Source organism: Corvus moneduloides, chromosome 17, assembly GCF_009650955.1.
Source record: "Corvus moneduloides isolate bCorMon1 chromosome 17, bCorMon1.pri, whole genome shotgun sequence".
Lineage (NCBI taxonomy): Eukaryota > Metazoa > Chordata > Aves > Passeriformes > Corvidae > Corvus > Corvus moneduloides.
In genome coordinates this window covers 12,238,690-12,252,680 of record NC_045492.1, presented here as the reverse complement: position 1 = coordinate 12,252,680, position 13,991 = coordinate 12,238,690, and the positions used below count along the sequence as shown (strand labels likewise).

Genomic DNA, 13,991 nt, shown 5'->3' with positions numbered 1-13,991 from the left:
CAACAGTTTTTTGAAGCTCCAGAGGTAACCAATAGGGAAAAAACCCCAATTATAAATTAGCTATAAATTTAAACTAGGACAAGAATTGGGAAAGGGAGGGAGAGGCTGTTTGAGAGCTGTGGGTTGACTGGTGGTCTTAGAGTACAAAAACAATTGCCTTCTGACACTAATAAGTAGAAGCAAGCCTTGGATTCCGTGGCGTTTTCTTGGTCTTTATTCTGTAGAGACAGAAATCTGGCTCTATTTCATCATAGTTACCTACACTCAGGCACCCCTCCACCCTTGAAGGAGATTAGTAGTGATAATGCATCTGGTACCTGCCCCAGCAATAACAGATCTATGTGGAGAAGATTACAAGAAATTGTTTGGACTTCTGCCCAGTCCTAGAAGTCCCACCAACCATTTCCAAAAGTCCCATCAGTTTTTACGGCTTGTCTCTCAAGAAGGCTGCAGAAACCTACATGAGGGAGAGACTTTAAAAAGATTTTTGCAGACATTTATTTCTGGCCAAATTATGATTGCTTGGAGGAAAAAGAAGCCACCATACAAATCTTGTTAGAGACTTCAGCAGGAACTCACAAACCCATGCAGAACCGAGATAAGCTAAAAAAAGCAATCGCATCCAGGAAGGAAAGACAGACCAGCCAGCCAAATGCAACTCTTAATTCCAACCCGTGACAGACCCCTGGGGCAGCTCCAAAGCCACTTAGCACAAGTGTGGAGCTGGGCCAGGAGGAGTTGCTGGCACCAGAAGAGCAGCTCTGGCAAGTCCACGCTGCAATTTGGTGATTTGCTGAGGGGGACAGACTCAGACAGGCTCGGTACCCACAGGACCCATCCCCAAAACCCTGCAAGCTGACAGCTCCAGGGACACTGTGATCCCTGGGCTCCCTGCACATGTAGGAAAGCAGAGTAACAGCACATCTGTCAACAACACAAAAACACACCGGCAGTGCTCGGTGCGGCTTGGCAGGAGCCTGGATCGGCCGTCTGCAGTCCAAGGTCTAAAGGGCAGTCTGCCTTCCAAGACTCCTGCAGCTCCAAGGAACTGTGTCCTGGAGCAAATATCAGTGACTGGGCAGCCCACAGGCCCCCCTGCACATGCCCTGCAAGCACCCTGCCCACATCCTGCTACACAGGAGGTGAATTTCCCAGGGAACCCAGGGGATTAAAAAAGCACGCAGAGCATCTTGAGAGGCTAAAGGTTAATCCCTGTGCCCCTCAGACCCCTGCCATGGACCTCACCAGATGGACTGCTCTGCCTGCACAGGTGGAGCACATGGCACCCAGCACAGAATTACCAGGCACTGGGAATATTCACTACAGCAAGGACTGGGAAGTGCTTTCTTTTCAGGGACACAGTGCAGAGAGCTGCCGGGAAGGCGACTGTACTGATTAGTCTTGTGCAGAGCTGTGAGACTGCTGACAACTGCCTGGCCTGGGGGTCCCCAGGCAGCACTGCTCAGTGCTGTAGGAGGAAGGTAAAGGAGGGGGACCAGATGGTTTCTAGCAATGACAGCTACAAAACTCCCTGCAGGCTGTGTCACTCTGCTACTCTATCTCCAAACAAGCAGCTCTCACATACAGCTACACCCTTAGACAGTGGAAGCTTCTTCTGTTCCAGTTGCTGGAGAGCATCTCCCAATCTCCTGGTCCAGGTGAGTATGTTTGCTGGATGGCCAGGCAGGGCAGCTGCTCCCAAGACATTTATGATGGTGCTGATTATTTTGAACTATGAATTTGGACAGAAATCATGTTGGACCCTAAATGTTACTGCCAGGCAGAAGAAAACTCATGAATCTCCAGCAATCTTCCCAACATCATGATTTTAAAGCATAAAATGAATATACACTGGAAGAACCACTACAGCTGTGGCTGCCTTGGTGAAGCCATTAACAAATGCAGTTTAACATGTCCAAGTGCAGCCAGCCCTGACTGGGGGCTGCCAGGTCTTTCTCCCATCCTTCTCCCCCCCGTTGCTCTGCTTATTGTTTGCTTCATTGTTAATCCCACCTAATTTAAAAATAGGAAATTGATTTCTTATGTATCCATTACAAACCAAATCATTTCTTTATTACAGCAAGGATCATATTTCATAAGCAAGTCATGGAAAATTAAAACCATGCCTGTTGCTTTGATGAAATAATGGAGAAAAGTGCTGGAGGGGAAGGCACAGACAGATGGGGGCTGTCATGCAACCAGTGGTGCAAGTTAACTCTTTGCTCCCATCCAGGGCTCCCAACACTGCCTGTTCTCCTCCCCCAAGCTTCTGGTTATAGTGCTAAGTACTCCCTTATCCCTGAACCTCCAAAGCACCTCAGAGAAGGAATGCAACCCCTCTGAACAAAGTGGGTCAGCGATTTTGGAGGTTTTGTTGTTAACAGAAGGTTTGCAGCCTGCCTGTGTGCAGAACCAGATTCCTCCCAGTGCTGACACTCCTGAAATTCAGGGCTTGTTGCTGTTGCACAGCGTGCACAACACAGGGACAAACACCAGCCATGCTCAGCCCAGGAGTCCCTGTAGCATAAATATTTCCAGGCCTTGGGCGTATTAGACCACTGTGCTCTGCTGCTGGGAAGGAGGATTCAAACTGAAGGGGAACCACGATTGCCTGGAGAGATCTCAGTGTCCACTGCACACAGGTTATGTCAGTGCAGCAGGCACCACATCGACACCAAGTTAGCAGTGTACTGTGACTTGGGGTGGATTATAAATTAAAACAAAATCCACTGTGTGCATTGCTGAGGATTTATGGACTGTTCTCTGAACCTCCCTGTGGAGCAGACAGGACATGGGTTCTCTGAAGAGTAATCCAGATAAGTGCTACAGCCCGAAGACATTGCAACATCCAGCCCAAAGTTCATTGGCTACTTCATTAATGTGTTGATCCCCAGGAATTACAGCCAAAAACACCCTCTGCAATTTCCCCATCAGAAGCAAAAAGAACACTGAGCTATCACTGCAGAATTCTTTTCGTAATGTATCACCTATAGATGTATCCATATAAAAATGCCACTTCTGAGGACAAAGAACAAGCAAAACTGTCACAACAGACCACAGGCAGACTCCGTGAGAGTGAAGGGTAGCAGAAGAGATTGTTTTAGAGCAGTAATTCATGTCTAGCCTGTTCAATTCTGAGCACACCCTTTTGAGCAAGTAACTATTTGGTTTCACTTCTTCAGGATAAGAATCTCCCATTTTGAAAAAAAAGACCTCATTTTACAGTATCTTGCAAGTCTGGGTTGCTCTCAAAGCCTGCCATAGAATCATTTAGGTTGGAAAAGACCTTTAAGATCACTGAGTCCCCATGGCTCAGGGACTTGCTGTTCTTCCTGGAAGTCAGGGCCAGAGATTACCATCCTAAAGTAATTCTTACACCAGGTAAGGGGACTGGAAACCCTCACCTGATCCTGCCCCAGCTCTGGGAGGAGCCCAGCCAGCCACCAGCAGGTATTTGCCAGTTCACTGCAAAGAGCTTCCTTACAAGGGAGCCAAAGGAAGGCCTTTAAAACTCTTTATGGTCCCTTTGTGCTGATGATTCTCAGAACAGAAGAACAAGTTTTGTGACTCAGTGGATGTGAAGGAAGCAGGCTCCTTCCAGGAACATCCTGCACTGGCCCTGCAGCCCCCACCTCCCTCCAAAGGGCTTCTTTGAAGTTGTGTCACTGGGACATGCCGTGCCCCTTTCTACCAGTTTCTGTACTGGCTGCTGCCATGTTCAACCAACTTATTCATGCAGTAAACATCCCAAGAAATATCTGTGTAAACTACTGTAAGTTATGTCCAAGCAGCTCCAAGATCAACTAAAAGGGCCAAAACTCTCAGCTTCTGTAGAGTTCTCCTATGTGAGAGGCATTTCAGTTTCCTCTTAGGGGGTATTGGGATTTTAATAATTATCAAGTACCTGATATAATTATTTTCAAGAAGTTTCTTCTTTGGTCTTTTCATGCATCATCCAAAAAAAATATTCAATAGAACTCTTGGAGGATAATTTCAAAGTGATGCAATAAGTCACCAAAAAAATTCAGGAATTCAGAAACATTCATTTGCACTTGCACAGCAGAGCCGACTCACCAGGCTGATATTTTAATGGGACCACTGGATGTTTTCATTAGCTGCGTTTGCCACAATGACAGCAACAATAACTCCCAGACAGAAGTCGAGACAAGATGCAGTAATTAGGTCAAACCTTCAGGACAGAGCTGTCACCACAGATATAAATGTAAGTTACTCTCTCACTGCCCAAGCTCTGCAAGATGTGCTGTTCACTGGGTTGTCTAAACGTGATAAAGAACGGGAAGAAATGAGGGTCATTCTGCCTTTTGCTGTTCTTCACAATTACCCCGTGTTTAATTGATCTTGATTAATTATTTAAGGTAAACGGAGCTTTCCTGACCTAATGGCAGCATGTAAACTGATTAACTTTACAAAGCCAGCAAAATTATCTGCGCGGTGAGATCGGCTCTTGTAATCCATTCGTTAGGCCAGGTTATCCTGTGTCAGGGCCAAGGATGTGCTGCCAGACACAAGAGGAGATCGTGGGGGGGTGGTGGGGGTCAGACTCCCCCAGCCCCTTGGCACCGGTGGGAAGGGGGGAGGAACAGGAATATGGGGGAGAGGAGAAACTGTCCTGAGCTCTGGTAGCTCATGCTGCCTCCTGAGCCTGCACCCCAGTGGGCTTGGGGAAAGGAGAAGAGGAAGACAACCACTTTCCAGGTGGGAGGAGGGCTGGGAGCACACGGGGAGCTCTAGGGAGGTGGCAGAGCAGTGACAGGGAGCAGGGCAGGTTTGAGCAGCCCAGCAGGACCCAGCTGCAGTTTGGCTCACAGACCCAGCACTGCTGCCTGCACAGCCCAGCCCCAGAGGCAAATGCAAACTGGCCCTTTGCCTGGCTTGATTTTGGCAGCCCTGTCTGTAACATCACCATGGGTTACGGGGCAAAAAAATGTTTATTTTGTGCAGATAATGCCTATCTTACCTGAAAATCAATCCGAGATAAAAGCTTTCCGAGAGATCCTGCTTAGATTTGCGTGTGAGCATTGCAAGGGGAGCAGCAGTGCCCTACCAGGCTGATAAGCAATCTGGTAACATTGATTCCTTATGTATCTTAGTAAATTATGCATATTGGAAGGAAGTGATTTGTTTAGAGATCCACAGTATCCCCCATCCCTTCTGGCCAATCACTAAGGCAGGTACACAGACAAATGAGAAGAAAACACTCATCACCACTTTGGCTTCAGGGCAGAAGCAGATAAGGCTGATAAGGCAGCAAGTGAAATTCCCCCTCCAGGCTCCCATACAAATAAATACCTACTTGGGTAGGTACATATATTGTCAAAGCCACCAAAGGCTTTGACACCATCTCCCTCCTTTTTAAACAGAGATTCATGAAGTTACATGAGCCATATTAAAAAAAAATTATAGAGGCTTTCTGACAAATTGCTGATACTTCAGGTTTTTGGGGTCATTTTCCCCCACCCCGGTTTCTTTTACATCTCATCAGTTCCTTCCCCGTATTTATTTCTATTTGGTTTTCTACCTCTGGGAGCAGAGCAAGACATCAAACCTGGATTAAACATGACACAAAAGAATTCAAGCCTTGACATGGCCAAAATACTGGTTTCCAATGAAACCAAACAAAAGACCAGGGTGAAGTAACTGTTTCAGCAGCTTGTGCAGCCATGCAAATAGATGTTGCCAAGGGAGACTGAAGAGAGATAAAGATCCACCACCCCTCCCGAGCTCACAGAGGAAATGTTCAGATCCAAACTCCATTTCCCAGCAGCATTCACCAGTCCAGCTTCAGCTGAAATGGTGGATAAGCCACATTTTTTAAAAATTAATGTTTCAAAAAAGGACAGCAAAGTTCAGGCTTCCCAGCTGGGCACCAGGAAGGCATTTCCTCTTGGGGCAGGCTTCATTTCCAAGCCGTGGGACATCTGCAGTCTCCAACCTGTGAGGAAGGGGGTGAGCTGACCCCAGGGCTGACCCAAGCCAGCAGTGTTTGTTTTTTATGGAAATATGTATTTCTTTGGAAAAATATGTATCTCACTGGCAACCCCTGGACTGACCAGGCTGCCTCAGTCCAGCTGCTTCCAAGGCTGGAAGAGCAGAGCCCCACGTCCTGTGGTGCCGGGGATGTGCCAATGCTGCTCCTGGGGAGGCTCAGGGTGAACATCAGGGAAGTTCTCCTGCAGGGTTGGTGCAATGCAATGAGGCTGCCCGAGAGGCCAAGGAGGCTCTTTTCTTGGAGATGTCCAGGCCAAGACACAGCTGACCCAAAACAGCACTGGCAACAGCTCAGAGACCAGATCAGAGCCCTCCTGAGGTCCCTCTCACCCAACACTTCCATCAACAGGACAGGAAATCAGTGCAAAAAGAGGCAAATACAAGACTGACCACAAAAATACAACCAGCAGGTCCAGAAAAGAGGCAGCTCTAAAATTATTGCCTTTATCCCTGTGGGTTAATTAACGTTGAACCTGATAAAGCCTAACTAGACTTTTGTTTTAATTAAGAGAAGGGGCCCCTTGGCAGCTCCCCCTCCATCCCAGGGACACCCACACCAAGCAAAAACACCCAGGAATGCAGCTCCAGCTCAGCTGCTGGCGTAACGTGTTTGTTGTCCCACTGTTGGATTCCTGCTGTCCAGGCTGCACTTTGGAACGTTTCACCTGCGTGCACGGAGCCAGCACTGCAACCTCCAAGGTAAACACTCCTCTCAGAGGGCAACACACGCATTTGTTAAGCAAACCCATGGACACATCGGCTTTGTTTGTGTTCAGCCTTTCCTGCAAATTACCTGGGCAGACTGTGCCAGTTTTGCAGGAATCAGAGGGGTTGTGCTGGCCTGGGGGGCTCTGCTGTGTGAGGAGGGGGCTGCAGAGCAATTCTGGTGCGGGTGGGGATGCAAAGCATCGCAGCAACACACCAGGTTCATGGGCTCCCACTGCCCCAAGAGCAAAACCAGTTGGTTTTAGTGGTCGCCTGGGTCTGGAGGGGGCCAGGAAGAGGGGAAGAGGCAGGGCTGGCTGAGGCTGGGGTGAGCAGGGACAAGCAGCCCAGAGGAAAGCTTCTTGGGAGAAAGAAATGCAAGCAGAGCTGCAAGCATTTTTTAGTCCACGCACTGAAGACACATTGGGAAATGCTTCCAAATACATCAGATCCTTCCCAGGATTGCTGCCTGTGGGCTGAGGGGTGGCACAGAACTTAGGGAATGCAGCCCCAAAGGAGACCTGACCCAAACACTGCACACACTGCCCCAGGTGTGTTTGGTGGTGCACAGGACCCTGCAGGATTTCAAAAGGCTGCAAGGAGACCTGTGCCTCCAGCAGAGACCCAAACACCGTCCGGTCCAGGCCAGCAACTGAGGCACAAAGCAGCACAAAGTCCCTTCACAGGAGCTGGTGCCCACCCAGCAAGGACAGACACTGCATTAGCACAGGGCAGGCTGCCTTGGGTCACTTGGTCTCAACTCTGCATGAAAGCAAGCAGGATTTGGGGGTCTGTAACTGGCTGCTTTGTTTGTTTTACAGGCACATCTTGTTTCAGAGATTACCACCGAAGGCAAGTTCAACGTGGTGCCAGAAGTTCCCCTGTGAACACACAAGTGTGCACCCCTTTTGGAGGGACCACAGTGCTGGGGCTTCAGTGTCCCAGGCCACAAACCTGCTTTGGCAAACTGCATTAGCCTAAAGCTCCTTCGCAGGAGGCTGAACTCCCCTGCAAACAGCAGACCTGTTTCTGTGGCTCAGCTGCCATGGGCACTAAGCTGCAGTGCCTTGACTGTGCATTGGAGCCCTTCTTGAATTGATGTTTGACCCCAGCAACCTCAAGGGACACAGCAGAGAGGTGCCTCACCTCTGGATTCCTGCCCAAGAGTTTAATGCAAGCCTGTACAAATGTCATCTGAAGTGAAGTTGGCATCATCTGTGCTCATTCCAGACAGGGATCTCCTCCCACCCAGGCACCCTCCCAAGATAAAGCTGTCCCAGCTAGTACCAAGAGATCCAGTTCAGCACATATTGCCTGATTGTTTACACAATATGGGACTTATCTCTTACTGTACAAACAGAGAGAGCAGGGCAAAATAACATCTCTCTACTCCCCTCCTATCTTACAAGAACAAAGCAACCAGAAGTTTCTGTGCACTAAAGGAAAAAAAAAAAAGAAACCAAGATACTCTGGGCTGACACAAGTTGTGAAAACAGGTCTGCAGGTCAGGGTGCCCTGGGAGGAGCGCTGGCTGTGTGTGTTGGAGCACTAAGCCCCTCTACAAAGTGATTCTCATAACCACCCTCATTCGTCTCAACAGAGCAGCAAAGTAATTGCTGTGATGCTGCAGGACAAGGGGACTCTGCTGCCCACTCAGCTGCTCCAGGCTTGGCTCTGGAGGTCCCAGAGCAGCCAGAGCCTGCTGAATGGCAGCCGTGGCACTGCCACCCATCAGCAGCACTGGGGAGGTGCTCCCACAGCTCACATGCAATTTCTGTGTGCTCATATTTAACAATAAGCCCTTTTAGTTCCTGCAGATATCTTTCCCTGTGGAACTATGAGCAGGAAACTTTTCCAGCAGAAATATCAATGAGGGAGTAGCTTTGCTGCCCCTTTTTCAAATGGGGCAGGTGGGAACCACTCTGGCTCAGGGATGGCCCAAGCCCTCCTGCCAGGTCAAATCAGGCAGGAAGAGAAGACCCACAGCCCAAAGGCTGCAACCTGTGTGCATGGACAGGGACAGAGCACTCAGAGGGCAGGACAGGAGGCAGGAAGGAGTCACAGAAAAGAATCAGATGAGCAAGACTTCAGCCCTGCTGCTCACCATCCCCATCACCCCATTCATCATCCCCGCCTCCCTACAATGGGGCTCACTCCGAGCCTCTCCATCCCCAGGCAGAGACAGCCCCAACACCCACCTCCATGCAGCAACACTCTCCATCACGGCCAGGAAAATCCCTTACTCCTGCTCCCCGTGCAACTCCCAGCCAGGGCTCCTGCCCCTGCTCCTTATCACAGGGCCTGCCCACCCTCCAGGTGCCCCTCATGTGCCATTCACCCCTCCTGCCTGGTTCTGCCCCACTCCCACCAGCTGCTGGGGATGTGGGGGAGCAGTGGGTTATCCTGACAGTACAGGGGATGGAGAGGGGACTAAGAAGCCACCCTCCCCTTGGAATTCAGCATGTCAGAAATTGGGGGTAGTTGGGGGTACAAACAGCCACGGGATGTGTTGCCACGCTCTCCCAAATCCTGCTTGGATAACTTCAAGCATCCTTATTCCAGCCCAGCCTGGCCGTGGATGTCCCCATACATGCTCGCCACCCTCCTCTCATCCCTGGCTGCGGGAAACCGGGCTGAGCCATCCCGTGCCTCCAAGAGCCGAGCCCCTTTCCCCGGGACAGCCCTGCCAAGAGGCTCCTTCGCTCGCCATCTCGTGGTGGCACAGGCAGCCTGCCACGGCCCGCGTCCCACGGCCCGCGTCCCGCATCCCTCCTGTCCGCGTCCCGCATCCCTCCTTGTCCGCATCCCGCATCCCTCCTGTCCGCATCCCTCATCCCTCCTGTCCGCATCCCGCTTCCCTCATGTCCTCATCCCGCATCCCTCCTGTCCTCATCCCGCATCCCTCCTGTCCGCATCCCGCATCCCTCCTGTCCTCATCCTGCATCCCTCCTGTCCGCATCCCGCATCCCTCCTGTCCGCATCCCGCATCCCTCCTGTCCTCATCCTGCATCCCTCCTGTCCGCATCCCGCATCCCTCCTGTCCTCATCCTGCATCCCTCCTGCCCGCATCCCGCTTCCCTCATGTCCACATCCCGCAGCCGCTGCGGGGGCCCAGCGTGTGCTGGGGGTGGGAGGGGCTGGGCCACCACCGAGCCTCTGGAGTGGGCTCGCCGTCGGCACCGGGCACTGCCCTGTCCCCCAGACTCGTCCCAAAGCAAGTTCTACTTAGCCCTGGAGAGGTCAGTGAGTTCACACCTGGGTAACCCGGGCACGGATTTGGCCCTGCACCTGCAGGTCCTCTCTGCAGAGTCACTCCCACTCAGGGCTCTGTCCTACCCCAGGAATTTCCCCCGACTCCCATGGGAGATGCACCGGGAGATTATCACATATGGGGCGATGATGTTTTGGACATGCAGACATTTCATGCTCCCAGTCTTGTGAAAGATTTTAAAACTTTGGCTCCTCAAGCCCCCAGCACACCAAGTCTGGGCTGCCCACCCCCAGGCACCCCAAAATTGCTGTAGATGTCACGGCTCAGTCACTCCCGTGAGCACCAAGGGTGGGAGGGAAGTGCCAGGAGAGTGTGACAGGGACACCAGGGCAGCTTGGCACTGGCACAGCTTTGCAGGATGCAGCAGCATGGCTGAAGAGCTCCAAGGACAAAGTTCCTGTCTCAAACCCTTTTAAGCACTTTTTTCCATGGAGCCACTGCAGGACCCAGCATTGATCCTTCCCCCTGTGTGGCCCCAGGCCGCAGGCTGAGCTCTGCCATGGTGCCACCCTGCACCAGCGCTGTGCACACACTCAAACTGCACCCTCAGCCAAATGGGTTGCTTTAAACCTACACAGGGAGATTTGCCCCAGAAAGAGCAGATGCCTGGAAGCCCTTCCAGACCTGGATACCCAAGCAATGGCTTCTGCAAGGTGCCCCTTATGCAGATTCCTCCAGGACCTGCTGTGCCACTCCAGCCCCCCCTCCAGCACTCCCTACCAGACTTCCATTTTTCTGGTTTTCCCCTCTAATTTGGGTTGAACAGCACAAAAGGAGCAATTTTGCTCCCCACCCCCTTTCCATCCTCCCTCCTCCCCTGTCTGGCAGGTCTGTGTTATTATTAAGACACTTGAGATTATGGTTGTCTGGAAGTCGAAGAATGACAGGAAAGAACCAGATGCCATCCACTGATAAATTACAAGGGCATTATGTAGAGGCAGCTGTACCATATGAAAGCCGGGGTTTTATACCACACCATGATTTTCCATGTGGCATCGTATGGTTCCAGCATCTGGGCGTCACCGTCAACGTCTCCCATATATTTTGCTGAGCACTGTCATTATGATAATGAAGAAATTGCAGCAGACGTTAATTGTGGTTCCTGCTGGCTATTGAGAGAACTTGAAGGTATCAGAGTGGGCTGGCAGGGCCTCTCTCACCTCACAGGGGGTTTCTTCACTGTGTTGGCAGTGAACGAGAGGAATTTGGATGGCTCTGACTGCTGTGAGCAGCGTCCAAGTCCTGCTGTCCCAGTGGCTGGACTGGATTAGGACTGGCTGGTGCTGGTCACTACGCTGAGATGAAGGTGGAGGTCTTTGTACAGTTCCCACTGCAGAGGTTTGTAAATTCACTTTCCCTGCTTGGTTTTCTCATTATTCTTAGCATGGAGTGGACATGGGCTGTGCTAAAGGATGGGTGGCACAGGGACAGGAAGATCTGAGCCTCAGGTTTGTCACCCCATTGCTCAATTCTCAGCTGGCAGAGCTGCTCTACAGGTGGTCCAGCCCTGGGCGTGGGGACAGGGACACTGAGCCAACCCCTCACACCCTGGGGTGATTCACAGTGGTATCTCACAATGCTCTCTCTGGGGGATGGTTTCGGTGCCTCAGGAATACACCACAGGTATGTCCTTGCAGTGGGATGAGGATGGGCAGAATTGCTGCCCTGTGAGTCACTCTGGGAAACCTCTGTCAGACACGAAACTTTCCTGCTCCGGCTTTCCTGCGTTCTTGCTCTGCTGCCCATGGCAATGAAAGCCTCGGACCCACCAAAGAGTTGCAGCAAGGCAGGGGAAGGAAGCAGCTCCTGCACCTCAGAGCCAGGGCGTTGGATCAGAACAGCCTAAAAGCCTTCTCCTAGAACTCCACCAAAGAGTTCCCAAAGCCCGTAAAAGCAGGTATCTCCACTTTCCCCTTCTCGACCCCTGCCAGACACGTGTTCCTTTCCACACAGCTCTGTAAGGACACAGGTGGGACTGATGCTCTGCCAGGGCATCGATGGTCTGACCAGCAGGAACAAAGCTCAGGAAATCCTCCTGTTTCCCTTCCAGCTCTCTGCTGGGGAGCAGGAGCTGGCAGTGGTGTGTGCCTGTCCCTGTGCCTCTTGCTTGGGCCCCAGAGTGTCCCAGGGCTCCTCTGGCACTCTTGGGGTGTCACTGTCAGCTGGGAGAGCTGGCCTGTCCTAGGCAGCTGCAGAGCTGACTTGGGAAATGAGCTCATTCCTTCCTCACCATTTGCTCTGGCCCCAGGCTTCATAAAGCATCCCTCAGGTAGCCCTGAGGCAGAGGGAGTTCCCCACTGAGCCCTCCACGGGCTTGTGCCAGGGAAGAGCTTTGCCTGAAGGCAACAGCCAAACACAGGAACACAGCAGTGAACCTCTCTCTCTCCGAGGGCAGCACTGGCAGCAGTAACACGGGGGTTTTTTTCCAGTGGGCAGTGGAAAACATCAGGAGTAAATGGCTGCAGCTTCAGCGGAAAAACTCCTTTGGGAGCCTGTGCCTGGTCGTCGAGCTGTCCCACGAGATGCAGTGTGCCAGACTTAAACACGAAATTAAATGTGATCCAAGAGGTGCTGTGAGATTCTCAAGAGAAGGACAGAGGATTGTCCTGTGCTGATGCTGCTGGCACTGCCAGACAACGAGGGGGGGAAGAGTCACAGAGCTCCAGCGAGAGGGCACTTTGTTCACTAGGCTCAAAAGCATTTGATACCACACTGAAACAAAAAAAGCATTTGTTAGTGTTTGTGCCAGTTATTGTCCAGCTTCCAGCTCCTAGGAAAGAAGAAAAGAACTAAGATGACCACTGGGCATTAAACCCATGGAGAGCTGGAGCAGGACCCGGGGGGACCCTCCCGCAGGGATGGCACTGTCCCGGCGCTGCTGGGGCATTATCTCACTGCTCAGGTATGGCTCAGCCCGGGCCCTTCCCGGCTGCCCTGCCGCAGCCGCAATTAGCAGCGATGCTCCGGCAGCTGCACCGGCAGCGGCCCGGCTCGGGTCGGACGGTGACGCAGGGTCTGACCCTCTAGTCCTGCCCTGCCCCACACGTGGGGCCTTTGGAGGTGCCACAGGGTGGTCTCCAGTGACAGCTTCTGCCTCTGGGCTGGATACAGCCCCGTGTGACCCAGGGAGGGTCCCCACGGAACTTTCTCTGAAGTTTCCTCTTTGCTTCAGGGGCTCCTGCCAGAAACTCAGCAGTCAGCGGCACTGCAGGGTTAGAAATGGGCGGTTCTATGGACAGGCAGCTTTAAAATCTCCCCAACGGACGTCAAAACAAAAAAGGCAACTCCTCACTTGGGTGTCCCTGTCCCCAGAGAGGAACCCTGGCAAGGAGAGGGTCAATGTGCCACCCTTGGAGTAGCCAAAGCAGCAGCTGTGGGGTTTGAGGTGCACAGCAGCCCCTCGGCACAGGCTCCCACACAAGCCGTGCGCACAGAGCATTGCCATGGGCACCCCCTCATGGGCTGGCACTGCTGGGTGTGGGAGCTTGAGCCGTGCCAGGCCAGCATCCCCGCACTGAGGCTCGATTCTGGCAGTGCCAGGAGCTGCCCTCATTGCCCATTGTGTGGTGCAGGCACGTCCAGCAGCTCCCGACGGAGACCCCACCTCGGAAGCGCCTTGGCACGGGCTCCTTCTCCTTCCTGGCAGACATCCACAGCGGAAAGAAAAACCCTGGGCAACCAGGGGAGATTTTCCTATGGAGGGGGGAAAAAATAAAAGATAAAGAAAAAAAGAAAAAGGAGAAAGAGGGAGGCTGCCCATCGCAGCTCGCTGCTGCCTGGCACCTGTGTCCCAGGGCAGGCGTCCAAGCGCCGGAGCAGGCGCGGTGCCACGGCAGCAGATGGGCACGGAGGCAGCAGCCCCGGGCCTCAATCCTGCCGCACCAGGGAGGGGACGGCTGTTTAGGGCAAATTTCCCAGCTGAGAATGTCAAAACAGCTGCCAGTCTGGAGTTTATACACCTATAATTAAGGGGGTATGTGATTTCTAATCCAGCTCAAACGGAGCT

General features: G+C 52.2%; 1 long non-coding RNA gene across 1 annotated transcript; it reads left to right on the top strand.

Moving 5' to 3' along the window:
* The first annotated feature begins 6,447 nt into the window (after positions 1-6,447).
* Positions 6,448-7,907, top strand: LOC116452716. Its single transcript, XR_004243576.1, has 2 exons — positions 6,448-6,708; positions 7,536-7,907. It is a non-coding gene; the product is annotated as an uncharacterized LOC116452716 (long non-coding RNA).
* The last annotated feature ends 6,084 nt before the right edge of the window (positions 7,908-13,991 follow it).